At 36.8% G+C, this 17,398-nt stretch overlaps 1 pseudogene; it reads left to right on the top strand.

The window, feature by feature from the left end:
* LOC124974562 (ryanodine receptor 2-like) overlaps positions 1-17,398 on the top strand; it is a 226,498-nt pseudogene that overhangs the window by 195,070 nt on the left and 14,030 nt on the right.

Below are 17,398 nucleotides of genomic sequence, written 5' to 3'. Positions count from 1 at the left end.
GTTTTTGATTCTGTCTTGAATTTTTTATTATTTCATCTGATTACTTAATCTCTGCTTGTTTTATCCATGCCTTCAGAATTCTACATCAAGTGTAATGCAAAGTTAAAACTCATTTTGTCTTTTGGATCCTTTTTGATTTGATACCCTGTAAGTGTTTACATGAAATGCTAGTTAATATTGAATAGAATTTCAAAATTATTACAATTACCTCTTCTTCATCCCTCATGCTTGTGGCAGGAATGTGAATGCAAAGACATCATCAGGCTTCTTCTTCAACAAGGCATTGACATCTTCTCTGAAGATTGCTGGGGATTGCATTATCTTATACTGTTGATAGTAGTGACACCCTGTAAGTGTTTATATAAAATGTTAGTTAATATTGAAGGGAGGTTCAAAATCATTACAACAATTACATCTTTTTTATCAGGTGAGATTTCAACTGAGTTCTGATAGTTCTGGTAATTTGGAAAAGCAGTCATGAAACCAAGAACATTAGACAAAGTTTGAGATGTTGCAAAGGTTGTAGGATTCTTTCAGAACTTTGTTCCATTCAAGAGCTGGGATTTGACCCTAGGGACTTAGGCCTGCTAGGCAGTTTCTCTCCTACCATGCAAAACACCCAAGCTCTACCTTGACTTTGAAGATCTTATGGTTATGAATCCCAGTATCATCCCTTTCATTTCAAGTAGAACCCCAGTGCATGGGACTCCAATGGTGTCATATGTTTGATATTTTGAATTAGATATTTGAGACATCAAATATTAAATTTAATAGGAAATCTTGTGATTTTCCTGTTAGGAGCAGGTTCCTTCAACCACACCCCCCTATTTTTTTCTAGAAGCTAAGGCTGTCCTTTAGTCAAGGAAAACAAACCTCTTTCAAATGTAGGATAGCAGAAAAGGACACCATAATCACTCTTTTAATACTGTTCTTACAATGTTGCTTTTGAAATTTTGCCTTGAAGTTGGGTAATGATTAGCCTCTACTACCAGGTTGCACTAACGCATCCAGATTTCTCACTCTACATGGTAACACATGCATAGACTTAAAAGTTATACATTTTATGCATTCATATTCTTTTACACTCACTGATTGTTCCCAATGTGGAATCACTTGCGTTTGCAAGTGGATCTCTTAGTTAGTCACATATCTAGTGACCAAATTGACTATTCCCACTTACTGTCAAACTTACATAAGACTTGATACCATACTTTTGTGGTGAGTTATGCTATGAGGTAGCAATGATTTGGGATCATTTTAAACTATCAGATAGGTTCAATAAATTTTGCAGGAAGAAATTGCCCCTATATTTCTTTCGTGCCCCCAACTCTGCACCCAAATGCCCTTCCTGTCAGTGTAGACATTTTTCTTAAGTCATGGGAGAATTGATAGCTTCTTTCCTCAGGGTGGGTAACATAATTCCATTTGCACTCAAGTGATCATTTTTTTGTGGTAATGAAAATCTCTCAGTCTACTTGTATATATCCCTCAAGTTTTCCAAATATTTAAAAATTAGCCTCACAAGGAGGACATTGGGCACAATTTTTTGAAGTCAAAAAGCATTTGGATTTAGAGAGCTAAACTTTATCATGTTTCAGCACTGTTTTTATACAAAGGAGGGTTTTGTGCTCCAAGTCACTGAAGGTAAATGTGGAGATTAAGCATCATTCTAACAAAGAGCTCCTGGTTCAGAGATTGAATACATAGGGAAGGAGTAGAAATAGTCTGAGTCAAGTCTCAACACTTATTATTTTTCTGCCATTGGTGTGATTGATTGGTTCAATCATAGGTGACAATTATATCATTTAATTTAATTGAATGACTTTTTATATAAATTGGGTTATTAATCATTACATAGCTGACTTCTCTGATTTTCTAGACTCAAAGAACAGTTGATGACCCAAGTTAGGACTTACTATTTTCTGAGTACACCAACATAGTAACCTGAGGAAAAACACATCTTAAATCATATTTGCAATTCCTATATATTTCAGAATAGGGAACAAATTATTTCATTGCTTTCCTGTTTCTCTGAGCATGTTTATAACATCCAATTAAATCCTCAACTTGGCAAACTAAAGTAGTAAAATCAATATAGTTAAAAGAGAACTTTAAGTCTTTAGGAAAATACTTATCCAAAAACACTAGACTGGTGCTTAGAAACTGAAACTTCTAAGTTCAGAGTACTTTCAATGAGGTCATGCTATTTGTGACCGCATGGAGACTATTAGTATCATGTGTCAAGCTGTAAGGTGTTTGATTCACATCTGCCTCACTTTCCCTTTTTTTGTCCCTTTGTTACTATCTTTAAAACATATTTGTTGATTTTAGAAACTTGAAGTGTGCATGATAAATTTCTGATAGTAGTTTTCACTTTGTGTGCTGTGGTCTTAAGAGTTTGATATATTGAAATAGAAATTTTATCTATTACTTTCTTTATACATGTCAGTAAAGAAATACTTCTTGAATATGAATAGATGTAAAATTTCTCAAAATAAATACCCAGATAAAACACCAATCATGCATTACTCTTGGTAATACTTCCCTAGATAAAAAAGGAAGTGTAACAATATTTAAACCATAAATGAGTACATTAAAATTTCAAGCGTAAATTATATTATATTAATATGAACCAATTTTTTCAATGGTTTTCAATTCATAATTATATAAAAACATAAAGGTTAAAAATTTGCAAGCTGAAATAGTACTTCCTAGAGAAAATGTCCAATTATTTACTCTGACCCTGAAATCCTATATTTTTTCCAATCAAGAAGAGAGTGTTTTATATTATGTGCCACATTTCCTCATTAGTTTCATTTTAGCCAGTTGGGCTCCATAGAAGTCAGATATTCTATTTAATTTTCACAGTAGTTATTAAAAGTAGTAATTGGACCAGGTAAATCCCGGCCTGGGCGGTAGGCCTGGATAGAGGTGGCTTATCGGAGCAGGGCAGGGCAGCTAGACTCTTCCTCAGGCAGCCTTGCGCACTCCGGCAGTGGGCCCCTCCCATACCACCAGCTTCTCCAGCTTCTCCGAGCAGGCCCCCCAGTGAGAGCCTTTCTGATCAGAACCAGCTCCAAGTCCTGGAGCCAGTGCAGCATGCTCCAGCCCACAAGCAGCTTCAGGGACCAGGACAGGGCAGCCAGGGACTTCCCCAAGCAGCCCGGACAACTGCAGCAGGAGGCGCCTTTCAAGGCTAGCTTCTTGGAGCAGACAGCCCAGTGAGAGCCTTTCTACACAGAGCCAGCCACAAGTCCCCAAGCCAACGGAGAGCTTTGACCTGCAAGCAGCCTCTGGGATCAGGGCAGGGCAGCCAGAGACTTCTCCAGGCAGCCCTGCCCCCTCGGGCCGCAGTCTCTTTCCACTGGGTGATCCAAGATGGTGGACTAGAGGGTGACTGCATCTCCAGTCACTCCAGAACCCACGATTCAAGAAGGGGAGGCATTGAGATACTCGGACTAAAATAGAACCACAGGTGAGTCTCGCCCACTGGGTAAATCCCGGCCTGGGCGGTAGGCCTGGATAGAGGTGGCTTATCGGAGCACGGGCAGGGCAGCTAGACTCTCCCCCAGGCAGCCCTGCGCACTCCGGCAGTGGGCCCCTCCCACAATGCCAGCTTCTCCAGCTTCTCCAAGCAGACCCCCCAGTGAGAGCCTTTCTGATCAGAACCAGCTCCAAGTCCCGGAGACAGCGCGGTGTGCTCTGGCCTGCAAGTGGCTTCAGGGACCAGGACAGGTCAGCCAGGGACTTCCCCAAGTAGCCCAGCCCCCTGCGGCTGGGGGGCGCCTTTCAAGGCTAGATTCTTGGAGCAGACCGCCCAGTGAGAGCCTTTCTACACAGAGCCAGCCACAAGTCCCCGAGCCAAAGAAGAGCTTCGACCCCCAAGAGGCCTCTGGGATCAGGGCAGGGCAGCCAGAGATTTCTCCAGGCGGCCCTGACCCTTCCAGCGGCAGGCACTTTCCACGGGGTGATCCAAGATGGTGGACTAGAGGGTGACTGCATCTCCAGTCACTCCAGAACCCAGGATTCAAGAAAGGGAGGCACTGAGAGATGACGGATAGGGGTGGCTTATCAGAGCAGGGCAGGGCAGCTAGAGTCTTCCTCAGGTAGCCTTGCACACTCCGGAGGTGGGCTCCTCCCACAGGGCCAGCTGCGTGGTACAGGCCCCTCAGTGAGAGCCTTTCCACACAGAGCCAGCTCCAAGCCCTGGAACCAGTAGGGGGCTAGGGGCACCATTCTTCGGAAGCACTGCATTATCAAGTTCCTCCAAGACATCTGGCTACTGAAGGCTGGGAGGTGATACACTGGAAATCTACCGGGACACTATAAGCCAATAGAGGAAATCTGCAATATAGAGTCCCACTGACATCTGACCAATATGAGAAAACAAGGGAAGAAAATGTCCCAAACAAACCTAGATACTATATCAATAAAACCCAATGACAGCACAGCAGAAGAAAGGTCAGAAAGGGAGTTCAGAATGTCCATAATTAAAACAATCAGGGAAGCAAATGAGGAGATGAAAGAGCAAATGCAGGCATTAAATGATCGCATCAATCAACAGTTAAAAGACCAAATACAGGAAGCAAGAGATCATTTCAATAAAGAGTTAGAGATACTGAAAAAAACAAACAAACAGAAATCCTTGAAATGAAGGAAACAATAAACCAAGTTAAAAACTCCATAGAAAGCATAACCAATAGGATAGAACAACTGGAAGACAGAACCTCAGACATTGAAGACAAAATATTTAATCTTGAAAACCAAGTTGGCCAAACAGAGAAGATGGTAAGAAATCATGAACAGAATCTACAAGAATTATGGGATATCATGAAAAGGACAAATTTAAGAATTATTGGGATTGAGTAAGGCTTAGAGAAACAAACCAAAGGAATGCACAATCTATTCAATGAAATAATATCAGAAAATTTCCCACATCTGAAGAATGAAATGGAAAACCAAGTACAATAGGCTTATAGGACTCCAAATATACAAAATTACAACACGACCACACCAAGACACATTATTATGAAAATACCTAACATACAAAATAAAGACAGAATTTTAAAGGCCGAGAGAAAAGAATCAAATTACATTCAGGGGGAAACCAATAAGAATATCAGCAGATTTTTCAATCCAGACCCTAAAAGCTAGAAGCCTGGAACAACATTTACCAAGTCCTGAAAGAAAACGGATGCCAAACAAGAATCTTATACCCAGCAAAACTTACTTTCAGATTTGACGATGAAATAAGATCCTACCATGATAAACAAAAGCTAAAGGAATTTACAAAAAGAAAGCTGGCATTACAGAACATTCTCAGCAAAATATTCCATGAGGAAGAGATGAAAAACAATGATGCAAATCAGCAACACGAGGAACTAACCTAAAGGAATAGTCAAATAAAGGAGAAACCAAATCATGTCAAAAAACAAAAATGAGTCAAATGACTGGGAATACAAACCATATCACAAAAATAACCCTGAATGTTAATGGCCTGAACTCATCAATCAAAAGACATAGAAGGGCAGATTGGATTAAAAAGAAAAATCCAACAATATGCTGCCTGCAAGAGACTCAGCTCATAGAAAGAGATACCCATAGACTAAAGGTGAAAGGATGGGAAAAAACATACCATGCACACGAACACAACAAAAAAGCTGGAGTATCCATCCTCATTTCAGATAATGTGGACTTCAAGCCAAAACTAGTCAGAAGGAATAAAGAAGGACATTACATGCTGCTTAATAGAAGCATAAATCAGCAAGACATAACAATCATAAATATCTATGCCCCAAACATTGGCTCATCCATGTACGTCAAACAAATTCTTCTCAATTCCAGAAATCAAATAGACCACAACACAATAATACTAGGTGATTTTAACACACCTCTCTCACCACTGGAGATCTTCCAAACAAAAATTGAATAAAGAAACCATAGATCTCAAGAACACAATTTAGACTTAACCAATATATATAGAATATACCACCCAACAAAGAACAAATACACTTTCTTCTCAGCAGCACATGGATCCTTCTCTAAAATAGACCATATTTTATGCTACAAGAAGATAGAGATACTACCTTGTACTCTATCAGATCATAATGGATTGAAATTAGAAATAAATGACAGAATAAAAAACAGAAACTTCTCCAATACCTGGAGATTAAATAATACACTATTATATGATGAATGGATAACAGAAGACATCAGGAGGGAAATAAAACATTCTTAGAAGTAAACGAGAACAAAGACAAATCATATCAAAATCTCTGGGACACTATGAAAACAGTACTTAGAGGAAGATTTATTTCATGGGGCGCATTCAAAAAAAGAAGTAGAAATCAACAAATAAATGAATTAACATTACAGCTCAAAGCCCTAGAAAAAGAAGAGCAGACCAACACCAAAAGTAGTAGAAGACAGGAAATAGTTAAAATCAGAGCCGAAATCAACGAAATTGAAACAAAAGAAACAATCGGAAAAATTAACAAAATAAAGAGTTGCTTCTTTGAAAAAATAAACAAAATCGATAAACCCTTAGCCACACTAACAAAGAGAAAGAGGGAGAAAACTCAAATTACTAACATTCGGAATGAACAAGGAAATATCACAACAGACACGAGTGAAATACAAAACATAATTAGAAGCTATTTTGAAAATCTATATTTCAAAAAAACAGAAAACCTCGAAGACATCAATAAGTTTCTAGAGACATATGAATTACCTAAACTGAACGAGGAGGACATACACAACTTAAATAAATCAATTTCAAGCAATGAAATAGAAGAGGTCATCAAAAGCCTACCAACAAAGAAAAGTCCAGGACCAGATGGGTTCACAGCCGAGTTCTACAAAACCTTTAAAGAAGAGTTCATTCCAATACTTCTCAAAGTATTCCATGAAATAGAAGAGGAGGGAACCCTCCCAAATTCATTCTATGAAGCCAATATCACCCTGATACCTAAACCAGACAGAGACACATCGAGGAAAGAAAATTTCAGACCAATATCCTTAATGAACATTGACGCAAAAATTCTCAACAATATTTTAGCAAATTGCATACAAAAATATATTAAAAAGCTAGTGCACCACGATCAAGTGGGTTTTATCCCAGGGATGCAAGGTTGATTCAACATCCGGAAATCAATAAATGTCATTCACCATATCAACAGACTTAAAGTTAAGAATCACATGATTATTTCAATAGATGCAGAAAAAGCATTCGATAAAATACAGCATCCCTTCATGCTCTAAACACTAGAAAAAATTGGGGTAGTCAGGAACATTCCTTAACATTATAAAGGCCATCTATGCTAAGCTCATGGCCAATATCATTCTAAATGGTGAAAAACTGAAAGCATTCCCCCTAAAAACTGGAACAAGGCAGGGATGCCCTCTTTCACCACTTCTATTCAACATTGTCCTTGAGACTCTAGCCAGAGCAATTAGACAAACCAAAGAAATTAAAGAGATACGAATTGGAAAAGAAGAACTCAAACTATCCCTGTTCACTGATGACATGATTATATATTTAGAGGAACCTGGAAATTCCACCAGAAAACTTTTAGAACTCATAAGTGAATTCAGTAAGGTAGCAGGTTAGAAGATCAATGCTTATAAATCCAATGCATTTTTATACATAAGTGATGAATATTCAGAAAGAGAAATTAGGAAACTACCGCATTCACAATAGATTAAAAAAAAAATAAAATACTTGGGTATCAATCTCACAAAAGAGCTGAAAGACCTCTACAATGAGAACTACAGAACACTAAAGAAAGAAATTAAGGAAAACCTTAGAAGATGGAAAGATCTCCCATGTTCTTGGATAGGCAGAATTAATATTGTCAAAATGACCACACTACCTAAAGTGGTATACAGATTCAATGCAATTCCAATTAAAATTCCAATGATGTACCTTACAGAAATAGAGCAAGCAATTATGAAATTCATCTGGAAGAATAAAAACCCAGAATAGCTAAAGCAATCCTCAGTAGAAAGCGCGAAGCAGGGGATATCGCAATACCAGATCTTCAACTCTACTACAAAGCAATAGTAACAAAAACGGCATGGTATTGGTACCAAAATAGACAAGGTAGATCAATGGTACAGAATAGAGGACATGGACACAAACCAAAATAAATACAATTTTCTAATACTAGACAAAGGGGCCAAAAATATGCAATGGAGGAAAGATAGCCTCTTCAACTAATGGTGCTTGGAAAACTGAAAATCCACATGCAACAGAATGAAATTAAACCTCTATCTCTCACCCTGCACAAAACTCAACTCAAAATGGATCAAGGACCTCGGAATCAGACCAGAGACCCTGCATCTTATAGAAGAAAAAGTAGGTCCAAAACTTCAACATGTTGGCTTAAGATCATTCTTCCTTAACTGGACTCCCATAGCACAAGAAATAAAAGCAAGAATCAACAACTGGGATAGATTCAAACTAAAAAGCTTTCTCTCAGCAAAGGAAACTATCAGTAATGTGAAGAGAGAGCCTACAGAGTGGGAGAATATCTTTGCCACTTATACTTCAGATAGAGCGCTAATTTCCAGAATCTACAAAGAACTCAAAAAACTTTACACCAAGAATACAAATAATCTAATCAATAAATGGGATAAGGAAATGAAGACACTTCACAGAAGATGTACAAGCAATCAACAGATATATGAAAAAATGTTCAACATCTCTAGTAATAAGAGAAATGCAAATCAAAACTACCCTAAGATTTCATCTCACCCCAATTAGAATGGCAATTATCAAGGACACGAGCAACAATAGGTGTTGGCGAGGATGTGGGGAGAAAGGTACACTCATACATTGCTGTTGGGGTTGCAAATTAGTGCAGCCACTCTGGAATGCAGTATGGAGATTCCTCAGAAAGCTTGGAATGGAACCATCATTTGACCCAGCTATGCCACTCCTTGGCCTATAACCAAAGGACTTAAAGTCAGCATACTACAGAGATACAGTCACATCAATGTTCATTGCTGCTCAATTCACCATAGCCAGATTGTGGAACCAACCTAGATGCCCTTCAGTTGATGAATGGATAAAGAAACTGTGGCATATGTATACAATGAAGTATTACTCAGCCATAAAGAATGATAAAATTATGGCATTTGCAGGCAAATGGATGAAATTGGAGAATATCATGCTAAGTGAGATAAGCCAATCTCAAAAAACCAAAGGAAGAATGATCTCGCTGATAATTGGATGATGACACATAATGGGGTGTGGGAGGGGTTAGTTTTAGGGTTAGAGTTAGGATTAGGGAGGGGGGCAAGAATGGGGGAAGGAAGGACTGTAGAGAGGGAAAAGAGGGGTGGGAGGGATGGGGGAAAGGAAAAATAGAATGAATCAACCAACATTACCCTATGTAAATTTATGATTACACAAATGGTATGCCTTTACTCCATGTACAAACAGAGAAACAACATGTACCCCATTTGTTTACAATAAAAAAAAGAAACTGTGGCATATGTATATACAATGTAATATTACTCCACCATGAAGAATGATAAAATGGCATTTGCAGGAAAATGGATGAAATTGGAGAGTATCATGCTAAGTGAGATAAGCCAATCTCAAAAAAACTAAAGGACGAATGATCTCACTGATAAGCAGATGAGGACATATAATGGGGGGTGGGAGGGGTTAGCGTTAGGGTTATGGTTAGGTTTAGGGTTCGGGATAAGGAGGTTGGTAAGAATGGAGGAAGGAAGGACTGTGTAGAGGGAAAAGAGGGGTGGGAGGGGTGGTGGGGAAGGGAAAAAAATAATGAAACATCATTGCCCTATGTAAATCTATGATTACACAAATGGTATGCCTTGACTCCATGTACAAATACCGAAACAACATGTATACCATTTGTATACAATAAAAAAAAAGTAGTAAATGATAGTATGATAGCATTACCTGTGTCACTAAGGAATTGATTTGTCAACACAATATGATGAAATATTCTATAATTTGTATGGATTATTCTCTTCTATAGGAATAGAATCAAATTCCATTTAGTGTATTTTCAAGGTGTTAAAATTAGGAACAAGTATACATATGTTATGGTGACGATGCCTTGCTGTAATATACAGTGATATTAGCAAGAGTAGATGTCTTTTCAAACATTAGTAATTTCTTTTATTAAAAATCAAGAAGTTTTTGTGGGCTTTCACACATCAAGTATTTATGTGAGGGATAAACAATTTTTTCATTGAGAAAAAAGTAGGGTTTTTATATTGAATATTTTTTATTTTATAGTTTATAAAGACTTTCAATTTTAAATATTCTATGTTTTTTATTTTAACTAAAAATGTATGAATTTGTCAGCGGACACACTCTTATAATTGATATCAGAATAATAGTAGACTAAATTTCCATGAAATTAACCAGTCACAGGTAAATGTTTCAGTGAACATTCTGCTTTAAAAATATTTTCTTTGTTTTCATAATGAAGACTAAACCAAATGGAACTACCTTTCAGACTTGCCTTTTAGAATCAATTGATCAATGTTTGATATTTAATATTAAAACAATTTTAGCTGGTTGTCTAGTTTAAATTATTCTTAAAACCTACAGTAACTTGTAGTTAAAGATCATCCTTGGAATGGAGGAATTAATTTCTCTGTATATTCCATTTTTATAACATTTTTACATAATGAAGAAAGTATCTGGGAATTTAGGGCTCAGCATGCAGGAAATATTCTCATTATCTTTGCTCTTTAATCTTCTAAAAACTTTCTGTCATTTGTCCTAGTGCTGGTGAGGAGGGGAACAAATTCAGCCCTATGGCCTGTGACCTTATCAACCAAGATTAGTTTAGAGGTAGTTGATAAAGAGTTGTTACTTGCTCAAGGTATTTTGCTGTGTTGATTTAGAGAACATTTAAACCAACAACCAAGAGTATATTTTGAAGGAAACAGAGAGTGAGAATAGATACAAAAAAGTCTATCAGTTTGAGCATTCCAAGTAATAAACCAAAATTTTTTTTTTGCTTTCATAGTTTTGGATTTCTTATTTTTTGTCAAAATAATGAAAACATAATTTGAATATAACTAAATATCTAGAAACAAGTGCATATGCTTCCATGCATTTTAAGAAGTCACCAGTCTCATGTTTTTTTCTGAATCAGCTGTTTACATGATGTTATTATAAAAAGTTGGGTAAGTTTAGACATGTGTGATTTTATCACATAAGGAGCACACATGTTCAGCCCATCATTTGCTATATGATGCCAAAGATGAGGTCTGAGGTACCCTGATATCGTAAGAAAGAAACACAAAAACAACCAGTTGAGGATATCATGCAGAAGAAAAGTAGATGAGGCTTCCTGTTGTTCTCTAACACATGAATTACTTTGACTAAATTATATATGTAATGTGTCTGATGTGATGAAATTTACCTTATTTGATGAAAGATTTGACCCAATAAGATGGAATTGATCAGATTGTATCCTTAGTTTTTGTGCCTAAAATACTAGCTCATGACATTTGGGATCTTTGAAGGCATCATTTAAACTTTCTTGTTTTTTTTCCTATTATAAGTACTATATCAGGCTAGAATTGGTAAATATTTTTATACCATTCAGATGTGAAATGTTCTTGATGGTTACTGATTGAGAAATCTGAGACGCTGAGAAGCAGCTCATTTTCACTTGTTGCATATTAGTAACTCCACAGTTTCACTCTGCCCCTCATGCTATGCTAACTTGGGCCTTAAACTTCAGTGACCACCACCCCCATTTTTAAGACCTCAGAATCCAAATGATAAAAAGGTCAAAGATGATAAGGATAAGAATATCTTAGTGTAGAAATGAAAATCTCCCTTTGTTTCCTGAAGCCTCATAAATTCTTATTCTCTAATCTGCCTGATGAATGGTAAGTCAGGCAAAAAAGATAGAAGAGGACAACCTTCACATTCTTTTTTCCTTTTGGCAGTCATGCAGGGATTGAAAATATTAGGTGATCAAGAAATATGAAATTAAATCATAGAATTAATAATGTACCCTTTTACATTTTGGAACATGGATTTTTTTTACTCAAAGCAAAATGATACAAAATTTACAAATATTTCACTGGAGGGTAATGAGAAAATTAAAGTAAGCATCTATTTACATTTAATGTGTTTTGTTCAATAAACTCGTAGATTTATTTTAAATCAGTTTGTTACATGATACAATTTGGTTTTGCATTTTTAAATGAACAGAAATAGAAATTTCTAAACACAGCAGTGTCTGCTTATGAACAAATATCAATAAAGTAAAATAAGGTATTTGATAGAACTACATTTGCATGAACAAATCAGATGAAAAATCAGAAAATGTTTCTACAATATACCTTGTGAATTTAAAACAAACCCAATTTATTAATGGCTCAAGATACTACATTGCTATAGGAAAGAGGGAAAGTCAGAAAGGACTGTGAGTTCTCTTGCTAGAGTTATCTGTAGACTTATAAACCATGAAAATATTATTCTTTTGTTGTTAGAGGAGTGTTCAAAATTATAGGACCTTCAAATCCAGTCACACTTTCATAAATTTTGCTACATATGTTGATGGTAACATGTGGCAAGGAATTTATATCCAGGCAAATGATGATTATACCACTGTAGCTATTTTTTGCCACCTTGTGAGGAATGGAATTCTGTAAATTTTCAAATAAATCCTACAGCATTCACTAGAATTTAAGAGCCATGGTACCATAATAAATTTTGTGAGGTACCTAAAATATTACTACTAATGCAAACACAAAAATGTGAGATAAATCTACCTTTTTTTAAAAAAAAAAACTTTGAAATCAGAGATTTTAAACAAATAGGGCACTTCAAAACATTAAGTATATGTACAGATGTGCAAGAAAACATACTTCAACTGTAACAACATGTGACAGAAAAGAGTAACACTTCATTTTAAGAACCTTTAATATAATGATCTAAATACAAGTTTTGGTTTATGAAATGAACAAAGGCATTTGTCATCTCCCTATAACATATGGAAAACCAAGTGCTAACCTCATCCACTATTGGCTCAAGAACATAAAGCAAAAATACTTGAATGACTTAGAAAAGCAAAAGCCCAATTTAAACCAATTAAAGCCCCTGAACTAATCCAAAATGTCAAAGGAAGGGAGAAGTGGGTTATAAAACTAAGAAAATGGGTGCTTTAAAAGAAACCATAGAAACAAAAACATGTATGCTTATCATATTATAGGAATTGAAACAAAGGAAAGAAAGAAAAGGAGTGGGGAAAGTGGAAATATAGTCAACTCATCCAGGGCAATAATCATTAAAACCCTATACTAATCTATAAAAAATCCTTAGATTTTCCAAAATTACACTGGTCAAATCTGCCATCTGAAAACTGAAAATGAATGTCTTATTTAAAGAGCTAATAAGTGATTCTAAATGTTCCTTTTTTACCTAATGAAAGTAGGTACTTTTCAGGTAAACTTTGTATAAATCCTTTCAAGTTTCATAGTGTTAAGATATTTTTTGAGCACAAAGGAAATAGATAATTTATCAATTTTATCTCAGTTCTTTTTGGCAGCCCAAAATAAAAGTTGTGAAATTCAATATATGAAGGCTTTCCAAGTTTGTATAATAGTAATTAGTATACATTTCTCAGCTCTGAAAAAGATGTTGGTATGCTTTTAATTTAAATATCAACAGTATGGTATCTGAAAGCAGATTTAGTACCGCTTACATCAACAGTTACAATCTCAAACTCACTTTTATCTTCCTCAATATCAAAGAATAAATCACACAAATTTTGTGTTGCAGCCTACCTTTGAGTCTGTCTTTTAAGGCACTGTTCTTTATTTTCTCAATGATGGAAGCTGCTTTTGCAAGCATGAATAATATCCTGTTAAACATTAATGGTCTATATCCTTTCCACTCATTTCTTTGAATCTGGAATGTAATTCTCCATTCCCCATGTAGCATCCTATTTTTGATGTAGAAAAAAAAAACTTATCAAGCACGAAATTTTACTCTATGGATACAGTTTAGTATTACTAAATTAGTAAGTTTTTTCCACCTTGGAAATGATAGCCAAAAATCCACCTGCTCATTTTGGCACACCTTCTCAATTACTTACATCTAGAGTTAGCAGAAAAGTAATGCAGTTTTCATACTTTAAGATACTTATACTTCAGTCACCAAGAAGCAGGAGGTTGTCTTCATCAGACATTGTCCATCACTTTCAGAAAGTTGCATTTGGCATGTCACAAAAAGAAACAGCAGCAGTCATGGAAAATAAAAGATGACAGCCACAAGAATTCATGAAGAATAATTTTACAATATTACTATAAGTAAAACATTAACTGATTATTCTTCAAGGATGATGATCCAAAAAATCCTATATGCATTGTTTGGAAATTTAAAGATCTTGGAATAGTGTCTTCCATGTGGGCCTTCTTTTAAGATAGTATTTTGGGTTCAGTGAGTTACACAAATGTACTGCCAGTCTTTGTTAATTTAAAAGGTCTGCTTACAAAGTATGGTAATTTCATTCTTTAGATTTTCAGAACTTAAAGTGAAAGAAAATTACAGCTGTACACCCAAGACAAGAATAATTCCTACAATGAAGCTGGCTGCAGGACACCAACACTGAAGACATGGTGACGGGTTCTCCTACTGATGGTTTGGGCCTCCACCTGCTCAGTCATGGTCTGTGTGCTGTCTGCAGAGTTGAACTCAACTGTGACCCCAGCAGGGATTGAACCACTCACTTTAGCAGCTACCAATGTAAGCCCAACACTAGGGATGTCTGTTTCAGTGATCAACACCCAAAATGGGAAACCTGTGAAAGCCACACCAACTCTGTTTCCTGTTTTAATGCTGGTGTTAGTAATAATGCCTGCTTTTGGATAGAATGTAAAGAAGATAAGAGTTACTGTTTGCATAATTCAACAATTAGTTATTATAATGTTGTGAACAGCACTAATTTCTGTTCTGGGCCTACCTACTGAGATTCCAGTGCCAACTAATTCTACAGCTAAAGTCACAACTCTCCCTTCCTTTTCTACATATCCCACCACTCATTGCATCAGGTTCAACAAATACCACTTAGGCTCCAAACTCATAACCTGCACAGAAGTCTACCTTTAACGCAACCAGTTTCCTCATAAGAATTGTCCTTGTCCTGGGTATGCAGGGTGTAACTTTCTTTCTCTGTTTACCTTTTATATAATGAAATTATGACAATTTGATGAGCCAGGTTCTAATCTCAAGGAAAACAAAAATGTGCCTTTTGTTGAAGTGCCAGGTATCTTAATATCAAATTTTCTTGAAAGGTTGAAGAACAATGCAGGGAACATGGAATACAGGGAATTGAAACCTCAGAAGAGATATGTGATGGTGCTGCTGCTGCTGCTGCTGCTGCTGGATGTGATGGATTCATCCAACAAAGGAGGAGCCAGAAATCTGACAAATAGCAGTTGGTTCCTGAGGAGAAAGAACAACACGATCAGTAAGACTATGCAAATATTTCCCACAGATAACAATTATTAACATGTAAAATGAATTCTATTTTAGGCTATATTAATTATCATCAAATTTTATGCCTTAATTAGGGCTATTCATCCTTGCAAGCGTATCTGAATGAGGTCACAAAACTCAGAGGTACCAGTTGTTTAAGTTTATTAACAAGGAGTTTGATCACATTAAAATGTATATCATTCATGTAATTGCCTAATATATATATATATATATATATTTATTTATTTATTTATTTATTTATGAAGGACATTTATATAAATGTGGGGGGAGTCCTATCAACATTTCGTAATGTATACTTTATACAGTAAATTAGGAATCAGAAAGTTTTATTTTGGAAGAAAATCTTGGTACCTGGTTTAGGCTCTGGGGATAATTGGGTCTCATGGGTGTGACTACTTTCCTCCAAACCTTCTTATGTGGGAGCTGGCACATCTCAGCAGCAGAGTTCTTGGACAGCATACAGGATGCCCTTAATTTGGATCACCAGCTCCACAAAACACTATCCTCAACCACAAATCTTTATTTACATAGACAGGCACTATGCTGTATTTGACCCATGAAGACTTATTTCTTCACCACTGGATCTATTGAGAGGTTCATATGATTCCTATACTTGATTCTCTTTAAGTGGTAAATTACTTTTATTGATTTTCCTTAGGTTGAAACACCATTGCATCTCATGGAGGAAGCTCACTCAATCATGGTGTATTATCCTCTTAATATGTTTTTGAGTGCAGTTTGCTGACATTTTATTATGGAGTTTTGAATCTATGTTCATCAGTGTTTTTTATCTGTGGGTTCACAGTCTTGCATCTGTGGTCTTTCTGATAAGAGAAATCTGATTTTGGTGAGGCCCAAGTTTTCTATGTGCCTACCCCAGCTCTTTCCCTACCTCTATTTCAGGGTGTGGCTCATCTTTTCTGTGATCCATGTTGACTGAGTTCTCTGCAGCACACAGTCTCCAAAGAACTCCTCAACATTTACGCAGCTGGGGAATTCCTTTGGAGGCAAAGGCAGGAATATAAGTACTTTGAAAGGAGTCAAGTACATGCTACCTGGGGACACTGTCTATAGTCAGTCATTCTCAAGGCATTTCTGAGTCCCTTTCCATTATGAGGGTATGCCTCAAGCCAATTGGAGAAATGTTGCTGGAAGTTCACGATATTTAAATTTTCTACCAGTCTTGGGCATTAAGTTGAAGTTCATTGCGAATCTTTAAACAATATGGCCCTTGAATTGGGGCCCAGCATTTTTGGCAGCTCTTTTATTTTCAGACTGTTTTGGGAACAGAACTGGCATCTTTGGGTCACATGTGTTGTTGCCAGGAGCAATTCCCATCCTCTGAAGAGTGGTCTGATAAATAATGTAAAACTTATCTGGCCCATAATGGAGGCCCAACTGTGACAGACCCAATTTTTCTGGTAATAAAATGACTCTTGCAGTGGCAGGAAGTTCCAAATTCATATAAATGCTAGTCTTAAGCTCTCTTAGGATCTACTCCCAAATATTCAGGAGAAAATGTCATTTGATTAAATTCAGATGAGATGGGAAAGATGGTGGATTAGTGGCACCCAGCACATGTCTATAGTCCAGAGATGGGATCGACATAGCTCACTGAGGTTTGTGACCATAGGAGAATGCTGGAGTTCAACAGAGGATAAAAGCAGATCTGAGGATCCCTGAGTATTTGGCTGGATTGTGAAAGTGAGTGTCCAGGACTGACTACAGGGTATGCAGCAGGGCTAGGACATGGACTCCATGGCAAGGGTGGAGGTGGGAGAGGGAGAGTCCCAATGATCAGTGCAGGCACAAGATTCAGCAGCCTGCAGCAGCATCCATCTGAACACATGACAGACATGGAAAGTGTCTGGTGAACTGGCTCTAGAC

This window comes from Sciurus carolinensis, unplaced genomic scaffold (assembly GCF_902686445.1).
Source record: "Sciurus carolinensis unplaced genomic scaffold, mSciCar1.2, whole genome shotgun sequence".
In the NCBI taxonomy this organism is placed as follows: Eukaryota; Metazoa; Chordata; class Mammalia; order Rodentia; family Sciuridae; genus Sciurus; species Sciurus carolinensis.
Note: the sequence above shows the minus strand (reverse complement) of the source record. Positions and strands in the feature narration are given on the sequence as shown.